The sequence below is a fragment of the Trichoplax adhaerens genome, genomic scaffold (assembly GCF_000150275.1).
Source record: "Trichoplax adhaerens TRIADscaffold_4 genomic scaffold, whole genome shotgun sequence".
Classification (NCBI taxonomy): Eukaryota; Metazoa; Placozoa; class Uniplacotomia; order Trichoplacea; family Trichoplacidae; genus Trichoplax; species Trichoplax adhaerens.
In genome coordinates, this window is record NW_002060946.1 from 1,502,914 (window position 1) to 1,513,147 (window position 10,234).

A 10,234-nucleotide genomic window follows, 5' to 3' on the forward strand; every position below is an offset into this window, starting at 1 on the left:
TCTAAACGCGAAGTTTTTACGTTAATCGATAAATAGGCCACAATCTTCCAATTTTAAAATCCTGAACAATCCGCGTATGTTTACACAATCACTAATTTGATATATATATATACATGATACGAATTTAAACCGCAGAATTATACATATAATAACATTTAACATAGGTGTATATCCTGTCATACGCGTATATGTTAAAAAAGATCGAAATAAAAAGTCTTAAATTGCATGTAAACAGAAAGTTCCGCATTGAAGTGCGATATTAAAAGTCAAACATCGGATAACCTATGTTAATATTTTTAGGGTCGTTATTTTAATATAATTTCAGAGAAATCCAATCTAAGTAAAAACGAATTTGAAATAAGAAATAAAACGTTTAATTTAATTTAATATCTTGGACTTAGATTGAAGGGGTAAAATCCATTCTAAAGCAGCAATAATTCCATCCTAATACCAATACCACCAGAATAATAGTAGAAATCCTTCAACCTATTGCAACCTATCAGTAAGATCAAAAACTCTTGATTATTTCAAGATCAATGAGGATAATAACTTTCAATAAAGAAATGCAAGAGGAACGTAAAGAGATATATCACTATTCCCCTCATAGTTTGATTATTTCATGTTATAGCGTAGGCATACCTGCTAGTTCGTGAAATCGATCTTATAGTTAAGACTTGATCATCAAGATACTTGTTAACTTCTTGCAATTTTTGAGATAGCTGGTAACGATACTATAATAATTAATAAAATAAATACTTGTAAGCGAAATATCTCTCGACGATTAGTCAAAGCATTTCTTGTCTTTACATAGGAAAATTGTGAAACACGTTGTAGCGTTCTCCGTTAGTAAAAAAGGGATAACATTTAGCAAGAAACATCTATATCATACATTTATGGAGATTTACTGTTGCAAAGTTTAACATTTAGCGAATTATAAAGATGATATACCGTATATTCATCTATTCAACTGGAATTAATAGTTATCTCTTTCATTATCCATTTAAACTAAATACTATTACAATATTTGCAAATATACTAACTAAACAGAATTTATATCTTACCTTAGTCTCGACATTCTTCTTTAATTTATCAAATTCTTTTTTCTCAATATACTGATGTTTCATGGATTCCTGTGTAGATTAAATTTCAGTCAATTATCAGTTACCTTGGTATGCTAATATCTAGCACATTAATTTTTCTAGCCTTAATACCTGTAGATTAAGTAACTGATCTTCTAAACCTTTCTTTGCATTCTGAATTTTTTCAACGTCCTAAAAGCATAGCTTTTTAACATCTAACTTGAAAATAATTTTAATACAAAGCTACTTACATGAGTTTGTTTCTTCAAGGAGTTATTTTCTAAAGAGATAGAAGTTGTTATATGAGCGACTTAAGCATTAATTTCGCATTTAATGAAAGCAGCAGACGATAATATAACTTCTTACCTTCATTTAAGAGATTACATCTCATTTCTAATTTGGCTTTTTCGTCTACCTCTTGGGCGAAAATAACGCTTGCTTGTTCGATCTTGAATAAAGATTTAAAATCATTAGCTGAATTAGATTCTGCTCTGAGTTACGGAGTTAGTATTTCAACCTATGGTAACTATTTTCCATCAGTTTTACACAAGGTACAAAATATCACTCAGAAAACCTTTTTCAACTAGCAGATTTGTCCTAGAATGCTGAATCTAACTCATTAATATCCATTTGACACACGAACATGGAATTAATACGAATACGCTGAAGAATTCTCTCTCGCTAGCAGATTCTGTTCTAAATAACAGTTACAGTATAAATATTTCTCTTCAGCGCTACTCACAAGATAAGGACAGATTACCAATATATTTATTAAAAAGAGTTCCTTAGCGGACAAATTCTCTCTGCAATTACAATTGAACAATTTCTACTTCACTGTACGTGAAGTAAGGAGTCGTTCAAGCTATATTAGCTAGGAAAAAGTCCATAGCTAATGGTCTATCAAGCTTTCATCCAAATTGATGAGATATTGTAGAATAGAGCTGTGATTGTCAATTTTATCTGCAAGATTTACCTGGTGTTTCATATCACTGATTGATGTTTGCATGGAATTTCTTTCACGATTATATTCATCTTGAAGGGATGGAATAGCATCGACAGTCTCTTGCAGTTTCTATAATGTGAAACATTTATTACTATAGTTAGCGATTATTATGATCAGTTTGCTCCAGCTTAAGATTCAAAAAAACCATGAGAAAATACTATTTTCGGTTACCGCTTATTTTTAAACTGATTACCGGAATGAGTAGACTTACTTTCAATTTACTTTTGGCATTTTTATATTTTCGTGACATAGCATCCAATTTATTTTCCAATTCCTTACTCCTGAAGAATGTAACGAATCATGCTTATTAAAATTTTACATTAAGTAGATATAAAGGATATTGTAAAGCCTTGTTGTCAGAAGCATAATGCAACTAGAGCCAAGCTTGAGAATTAATTTATGCAGTGAAATGCTTATCCAGGGCTAAAATCTATGACACTTAATATTATACGACTATATTTGAATGCGTTGTTCTATCGGAAAGGTATGTAATATCATCGTCAGAATAATATCGTTCTGCATTACTGCTATACATACAATTGAAGAAGCTACTGGTCAATAATCACGAGAAGACGAAAATATCCTTTATGTGCAGAATTGGAGCGTAAATTATATCTACTAATGCATACTTGTATTTCCATTCTTCGGCAATTTGATCAGAATTACTCTTCATAGCATAAGCTCTTTCGGCATTGATAATTTCCTATAGATTTAAAATTGAAAATAACTGATATAACGAGAATTTCTTTAAAGTAAAAGAATAATTTGAACTATTGTGACAGAGATTTAGGAACGAAAATAGATGCTGAGCATGGATAGATTTCTCTTATTATTATTCCAAATTATTCAACTAAAACTGTTAAAAGTGTTATTTTTGTGTTATAAAAATCTTCTATAGGTAAATAGATATATTAACTAACACGATTAGTGCGACAGTATCAATACGGAGAAATTCGCCCACAAATCATTCGGCTCTAAGTATTAAAATCTACTAAGCGCTAAATAAATTAATACTGTCAACTAGCCCAGCGGAAGATCGATAGTGTAATAACAGATTAATTCCAGCACGGTTCCTAAGCACTTGACTATGAGTATCGTAATCTTCTCTAGATATATTAATACTGTAGTTTCAGCCAGTATAAAGGGGAGAAGCATAGACTAATTTTGGCACCATTTTCCAATCATTCGGTTAAAATTATCAAAATAATAACAGGAAAACGTTCCCTTTAGAATAGAATTCTTACCTCTCGAAAGCGCCTATCAATCCCTGAATCACCTTTTTTCTTCTCTAGCTTCGACAGCTATGTTAAAGAATTCAATTTTTCATATATTTAAACATTTTTTATCTATCTTGCCTATGAGAAGATTTTTTAAAACATAATTCATAATTGATAGATGACAAGTACTGTTAGACCAGCTACTCTAATACTTATTAATACCTTATGCCCTAGTTTTGATTTTGATTTTATTTCTGATTCCCACAACAAGCGTGATTCTTCAGCATCTTCTTGCAAGGATGCATTCAAAGATGATACTTCCTATCATATGTGGATATTTCAAAACATCGTTAAACATGAATGTAAATCTTACTTTAATAATACTGTATAGCCTGCAAGTTTCTGTATCATACCTGATATTTTTTTTCCAGTTCTGAATGAGATTTATTAGTTTCACTCAATCTAGACCAAAGTTCATCTTTTTCCTGCAATTGCAGAAATTAATTTAAAATTATTCTAATCCATCATTTAGTATTAAGCCATCTTAAATGCCAACGAAAAAATTTTCCTGTAAACATGGAATAATTTTAATTGCCTGCCTTATGAGATGATGCTAGACTTTCTTGCATAATTTTATTTCTGGATTGTTCACTTCGTAAAATGGCTCTGCATTCAACTAATTCGGCATCGGTTTTAGCAAGATCCATCCTTATTTTTTCCTTTAAATATTAATATTTATTAGACCATTAAGCATTTGAAACATCCTGAGAAAGAGCTTTCAAGCTGATTTGACCAGGGATTACTGAATAAAATTTATAATTACCATCGCATTATGTGTATCATTTAATATAGAATTTTTCTCATCAGCTCTTCGAGTATATTCCTCAACAGTAGATTCTTTAGCCATAAGATCAGCTTTTAATCTTAATATCTCACTCTCTCCTAACTGTTTATGAGCTAAGGATTCGCTAAGCTGAAATATAAATCAAATGAAAGATAGGAGATAAAATTTATTTTTAAATTGCAGCATTACGTCTTGAAAACTTTACACCTAAAATTATATTATAAGTTGAAACTTACTTGTCGCTTCGTTTCGTCCAAATCTTTCTTTATTTCGTTGTATTTAGTTTCTAAGTTGCCTTGATCCTAATTCCATATGAAAAATACCGTATTTGAAAGAGCTCTAGCTAACATACAACTGTATACTGTTAAATGATGATGTGACGACAAAACTTACTACTGACGACATTTCCAAGGCTCTATCAGCAACGGCTTTTAATCGATTTGCTTCATCGAGTTGCTATGTTTAAAAAGAAAATATGGTTATTATATTAGTATTGAGTAGGAAATGTAATTCATCTCCTTAAAATATTCCAGGTATTTCAGAACAAGCAATTATTGGAAGGTAATATTAAGTTATCAACCTCTTTCAGTGAAGTCAATTCCTCTTCATATCGTTTCGATGAGAGTTTAGATTTCACCGCTTCATCGCGTGTTCGCTGTAATACAGTTTGTAGATCTTTTTGCTCAGAGTCTAACTTGGTTTTTTCCTGTAAAAGGTATGTTTAATATGTAAACTCTCAGTACAAATAGGTGATCATAAATAAGTTTATATTAGGCACTTTTAAACTTCAAAATTTATAGGCATATCTTTTGAAATTTTACTTCAAGATTAACGTATATGACCCAAAATTATTGTGGTAAATTCGGCAATTGTTCATCAATAGTCAAGGGTAAAAACAATTTTAAAGCACTTTACCTCATTATAATCACGTCGTATTTGATGGACAGAAGCATTAAGCTGATCCTACAGTTAAAAATTAATTAAGGGTCAAGATTATTCCTTAAATAGCTTTAAACCGAGAAATTTCATGCAATCTATCAAATTAATTGATATTGAGATTATTCCTTAGATGGGCTTTAAACTGAGCAAATTATGCATTCTATCAAAGTCAATGCTATTACCTGAACTTTCCTACTATAATCTTCCTTTTCGTTGAGAGAATCTGTTAATTCTTCAACTCTTCTTCTAAGGAATGCAACTTCACCGGCTTGACCTGAATATCTGGAGACATTAGTTACAAGGTCTTGCATCAATATCTAACTTGTAAATTTGTCAAAACTATAGAATGGATAACTTTCAACAACCACTCATGTAAATGCTAAAACTACGAATTAGAATAGCGGTATTATTACATCGGTGAGACATCTATAGAAGTTACATCTATATTTCATAGCATATTTTTGCTAAGAATGTAATAGAGCAATAGATTCAACAATCATTCATGTAAATATTAAAAACTAGAAAAAAATTCCCAGTTGACGAAAAAGTTGCAACAAAAGACAAATTACTTTTCCTCTAAGCCAGAAAGTTGAGCTCGTAGTCTTGTATTATGATCCTACGACAATAAGACAATATTAGCAAATTAGGCAAATGAAGAATGAAATTGTTGACTGGCAATCTAGCAAGAAATGATAAATATAATATCAGTATGATTCTACCTTTTCCTCTCTTAACGCATCGCTCATGGCACCTAAAGCATTACGCTGCTGAATAAACTCTTGCTGAGACATTTCAACATCATCAGAATGCTTAGCGATGAGCTGATTAGCATTATTAACCTCATTTTCCAAGGTAGCAATTTTGTTTTCAGTAATTCCAAGCTGCAGTGTTAGAGACTTGAGAATCATAATAAAGAGATTAGGGTTAAAAACAGCTGAGAAAAGCATTATAATTATGGATAAATTATTTAAGAGCCGTTGCCTAATTAATATCATTTTATGTTATTTATGTCGCAGCAATATGCTTCCTATGATACATACTACTTTGCTTATTAACTTAATCTTACTTGCGCTTTCTCCTGTAGCATTCGATTTTCACGAATTAATTTGCTTTCTTTCTCCTCCCATTCTTTCCGATCCTTATTTCTAGTTCTAAAAATTGTAATAAAGAAGTTAGTATTATAATACTTGTAACCCAGAGAATTCAGCTGTATTTTTAAAGGTTAAGCAAAAGATTTAGGTAGAATCGCAATCGGCTCACTTTTCCGTATCAGCAGTATTTTGATAGATTCTCTCTAATTCTTTATTAGCGTTGACCAGTTGTAACTTTATAGCCGTATTCTGTACACCCAAAAACATCCATATAACTTAATAATCTAAATTTTTTATTATTAATCTAGAAATTGTACATCAACAAATGCTAAAAATATGATGCCATTCATATTGTTAATCTATACACATTTAAAAATACGATACCTCTGCTTCCATCTGGTGCCTTTTAGCTACTTCTTCGTCATAGCCTGTACCCCGTAAAGAGACTTCCGCCTTTATATTGGTTAATTCTGTTTCAAACTGTTTCCTTGCAGTAATTAAAGCTTGCTCTGTTGCAGCCTAACTCATAGAATAACTTGCAGTTAAACACCCGAAGGTAGACTGTAGTAATATTAAAGGAGATAACTGACGTTTGTTTCTTCACGGTGTTTCAATCTCATGCGAAGATCTTCAATATCAGCCATATATTTAATTCTTGTATCTTCGATGATTGTTTGCTTGTTTGCAAGCTCCAGCTACAACGTAACACAGTAAATTCAATAAATTCTTAATAGGCTATAGTACTTTATATCCAAAATTGGATTGCAGCTGTAAATAATACACTATAAAAGATATGGCAAACAAGTTATACCTTGTGTTGCATAGTTTCCAATTTCAATTCCTCTACGCGATCATCAACTTGTTTAACATTATCTTGCTTAGACTAAAAAATATGAATGAAAGTTGCGTTCATATCTCGTCTCCTACTATAGGTTTATAACAACTAGAATTAATTTCACCACTAAAATTTTTAGTATTATCTCAATAACATGCTGTGGTATCGCCATATTTTAGAGGTGCGCTTACAATAATGTACAGTAAGCACTACGTTAGAATTATAATCGACTACCGGTAATGATGATCTTATTCATGATTGAAAAATAAGAATTAGTATTTCATGAAATTAAAATGCCGTAATAACCCTCTTGGTTTAAGTAGCAATCGAATTGGAATTAATAAGAAATATTCCAATTCTAACACCCTTGATATCCAACATACCGTATTTTCAGCTACGCTACGATAGTTCTATCAAAGAAAAAAAGAAAATTTTACTGCTGTTAGTTCACGAAAATTATTAATAACGACCTTATTTTGACGCATAACAGAATGAAGCCAACTAAAACTGTTTAGAAACTTACATCTTTTAACTCTCCTAATAATTTTAAGGTATCTTTATTACTACTTTCTAAACTCTTGTATGATGACTTCATTTCCGCTAGCTGCAACGATATATTCTCATTTTCTCGCTTCTTCTCTTGTAGCGTATTACTCAATACATCTAATTCATGTTGCAATTGTTGCTGGCTTAGCTTTGCGGCATTGCTCTGGCGAATTTCACTGGAATAGAAACAAAAATCACCATTCTATCAATATCATTTATACTTCCTCAGATTGCATAAACTGATAGTTCATCAAATTTTTACTTAAGGTACTTTTATTGTGCAGATACATATTTCATGCAATCTTATTGGCAGAAATCGTAATATATTAGACCTTTTTAAGCTGTTTATTTAAAAATTATCTAATTATGCTATAGTACTTACAGTGCCAATTTATCTTCATATTTTCGTAATTGCTCCTTCAACTGACCTACAGTCATATCTGACGATCTCCTACCTTGAATTTCATCGTCTAATTTATTTCTATACAAGAAAGCGTTAGATTTACTATTGATAATTAAGATGCCCAAATTATATAAAAATCAGAAATTACCATGATTAGGAGAATAATCTATCACAGACAGAAATTAAGATAACGACTAAAATTTAAATTCAACTTGTCACATTATTAAATCTTATCAACTGAATTATGGAGATTCATCGTAATCATAAACATGATTAACTGTAAGCAGGAATAAAGATTCCCAATTCATTAATCTAATCCTAAATTCATGCATAAAAATCAATGCCTGTAGTTGTACTAAATATATCATACTTACTGGGCATTGCGATGTTTATGCTCCAGATCTAATTTGGTACTTGTTACATCCGAAAGATCTCTATTTAATTCGTTATTTTTCCTTTTTAAATCAGCGGTTTCATCTTCTAATTTATTAACGTAAGCTGATAAGCTGATGTTGGATTGTTTTTCTTTGCTTAATTGAAGTTTCAGTTCCCGATTATCTTCTTGCATCCGAGCTAATCGTTGTGCTTCTATTGACATGATTACAAGAATAATTATAATCGATTTTAAATATAGGATTTCAAGGTATAATCCAGCACTAGTCTGAGTAATCTATCTTTAGAATAGACAATCCAAATCTAAATTGCCTACTATGCACTCGTATGATCCTATTTGCAGGTAATCATTAATTCTTTCATTTTATAAAGCAACAGTTTTTATACGAAAATACTTCTCTCAGTCAATATTGCCATAGGTGACGTTCTCATACACAACAATTTTATCCGAACTATTAAAATGAAAGACTTACTATAATATTTTACTATCAATTAAGCACTGGACTATTAGTTTATCGCTGCAATACTAAGACATAATTAGTTTAACAAATTAAAGAAATAATCTCAATTCCTACAAATGATTTTACGGTATGTCTATAATCTTCTACTATGCACAAAATCGTTTTTATTATCTACATTATTTAAAATATCTGATTCCCAGTAGATCGAAACTACACTGACTAACTAGGGCCTAGTCAGAAATCACTGAAACTCCAAACTATTGCTAATATTTGCAGACTATATTTACCTAATAGCTGCGAATTAGTAGAATGATATGGCGCATTTCGAGATGGACTTAAGCTTCGCATCTATAAAATTCAGTAAACACGACATTAATGTACTAATATGAATAAGTAGAAGATGTTATCATGTATTTTAATTTATTATTTTATAGTCAATGGATCTATCCATGACTTAAATTTACCCCATTCATTGGAGGATATGGAGATCCATGAATATCATAAGGTGAGGACGCCCTTAAATCGATTGCTGATGATGGTCGTAATGGTGAATCAGTACCTCCTCCAGCGGCACTAGAACGACCACCTGCATATCCATCATAACCTAGAGGATCATGTGAATGAGCCATTCGAGCAGAATAATCTGCTTGAATCTCTTGCCTTTTCCTATGGATGCGATACGAGCGATCTTCATCATCCGCCACAGAAGCATAATTATTGCGCGGTGATGGCGATCGATCATAACGATCTAAAGAGCGATCTCGTCGACGGTAATAACCATCATCATCATCTCGTCGCCTTGATCTATAGCGATAGTAATCGTCATCAAGATCATGATCGCGAGAACGATGACGACGATGATAGCCTTCATCATCATAATGTTGCAGGGAATGATTGCTATCCCGACTTATTGAACGATCATCATCTGATATACGACGTGTCCTTTCATGGCTATGCCGTGATATATCGTCATCTCCACGATCATCACTTTTTGTGCGGTCTGATAAGTTGCTCGTTCTTCGACGGCTACTGGGCCGATCATCAGTATCATCAATTTCTACTCCATCTTCTGTTCGTTCACGCAATCGACGACTACCTCGTCGTTCAGGTTTTTGCTCTTTGGTAACTTGATTTCGACGCTTTCCGCGTGGGCTTCCATCTTCATGATGTTTAGCTAACAATTCACTTGCTGCTTCCACTTTCTGCCGTTGTTCTATAAATTTCATCAAGATAGCAAATTAAAACAACTGAACTCCTTGGATAGCAAAGCAGTTATTACCGTGAAAAGGATTAATTCATGTTATAATAATGAGAACTTTAATCGGGATAGCAAACTAAAACGGCTGAGCTCCTTCGACAGCAAGCAATTACTGCTGTCTCTATGATTAACCCAAATTATAAGAACATCCGTGAAGGAGACAAC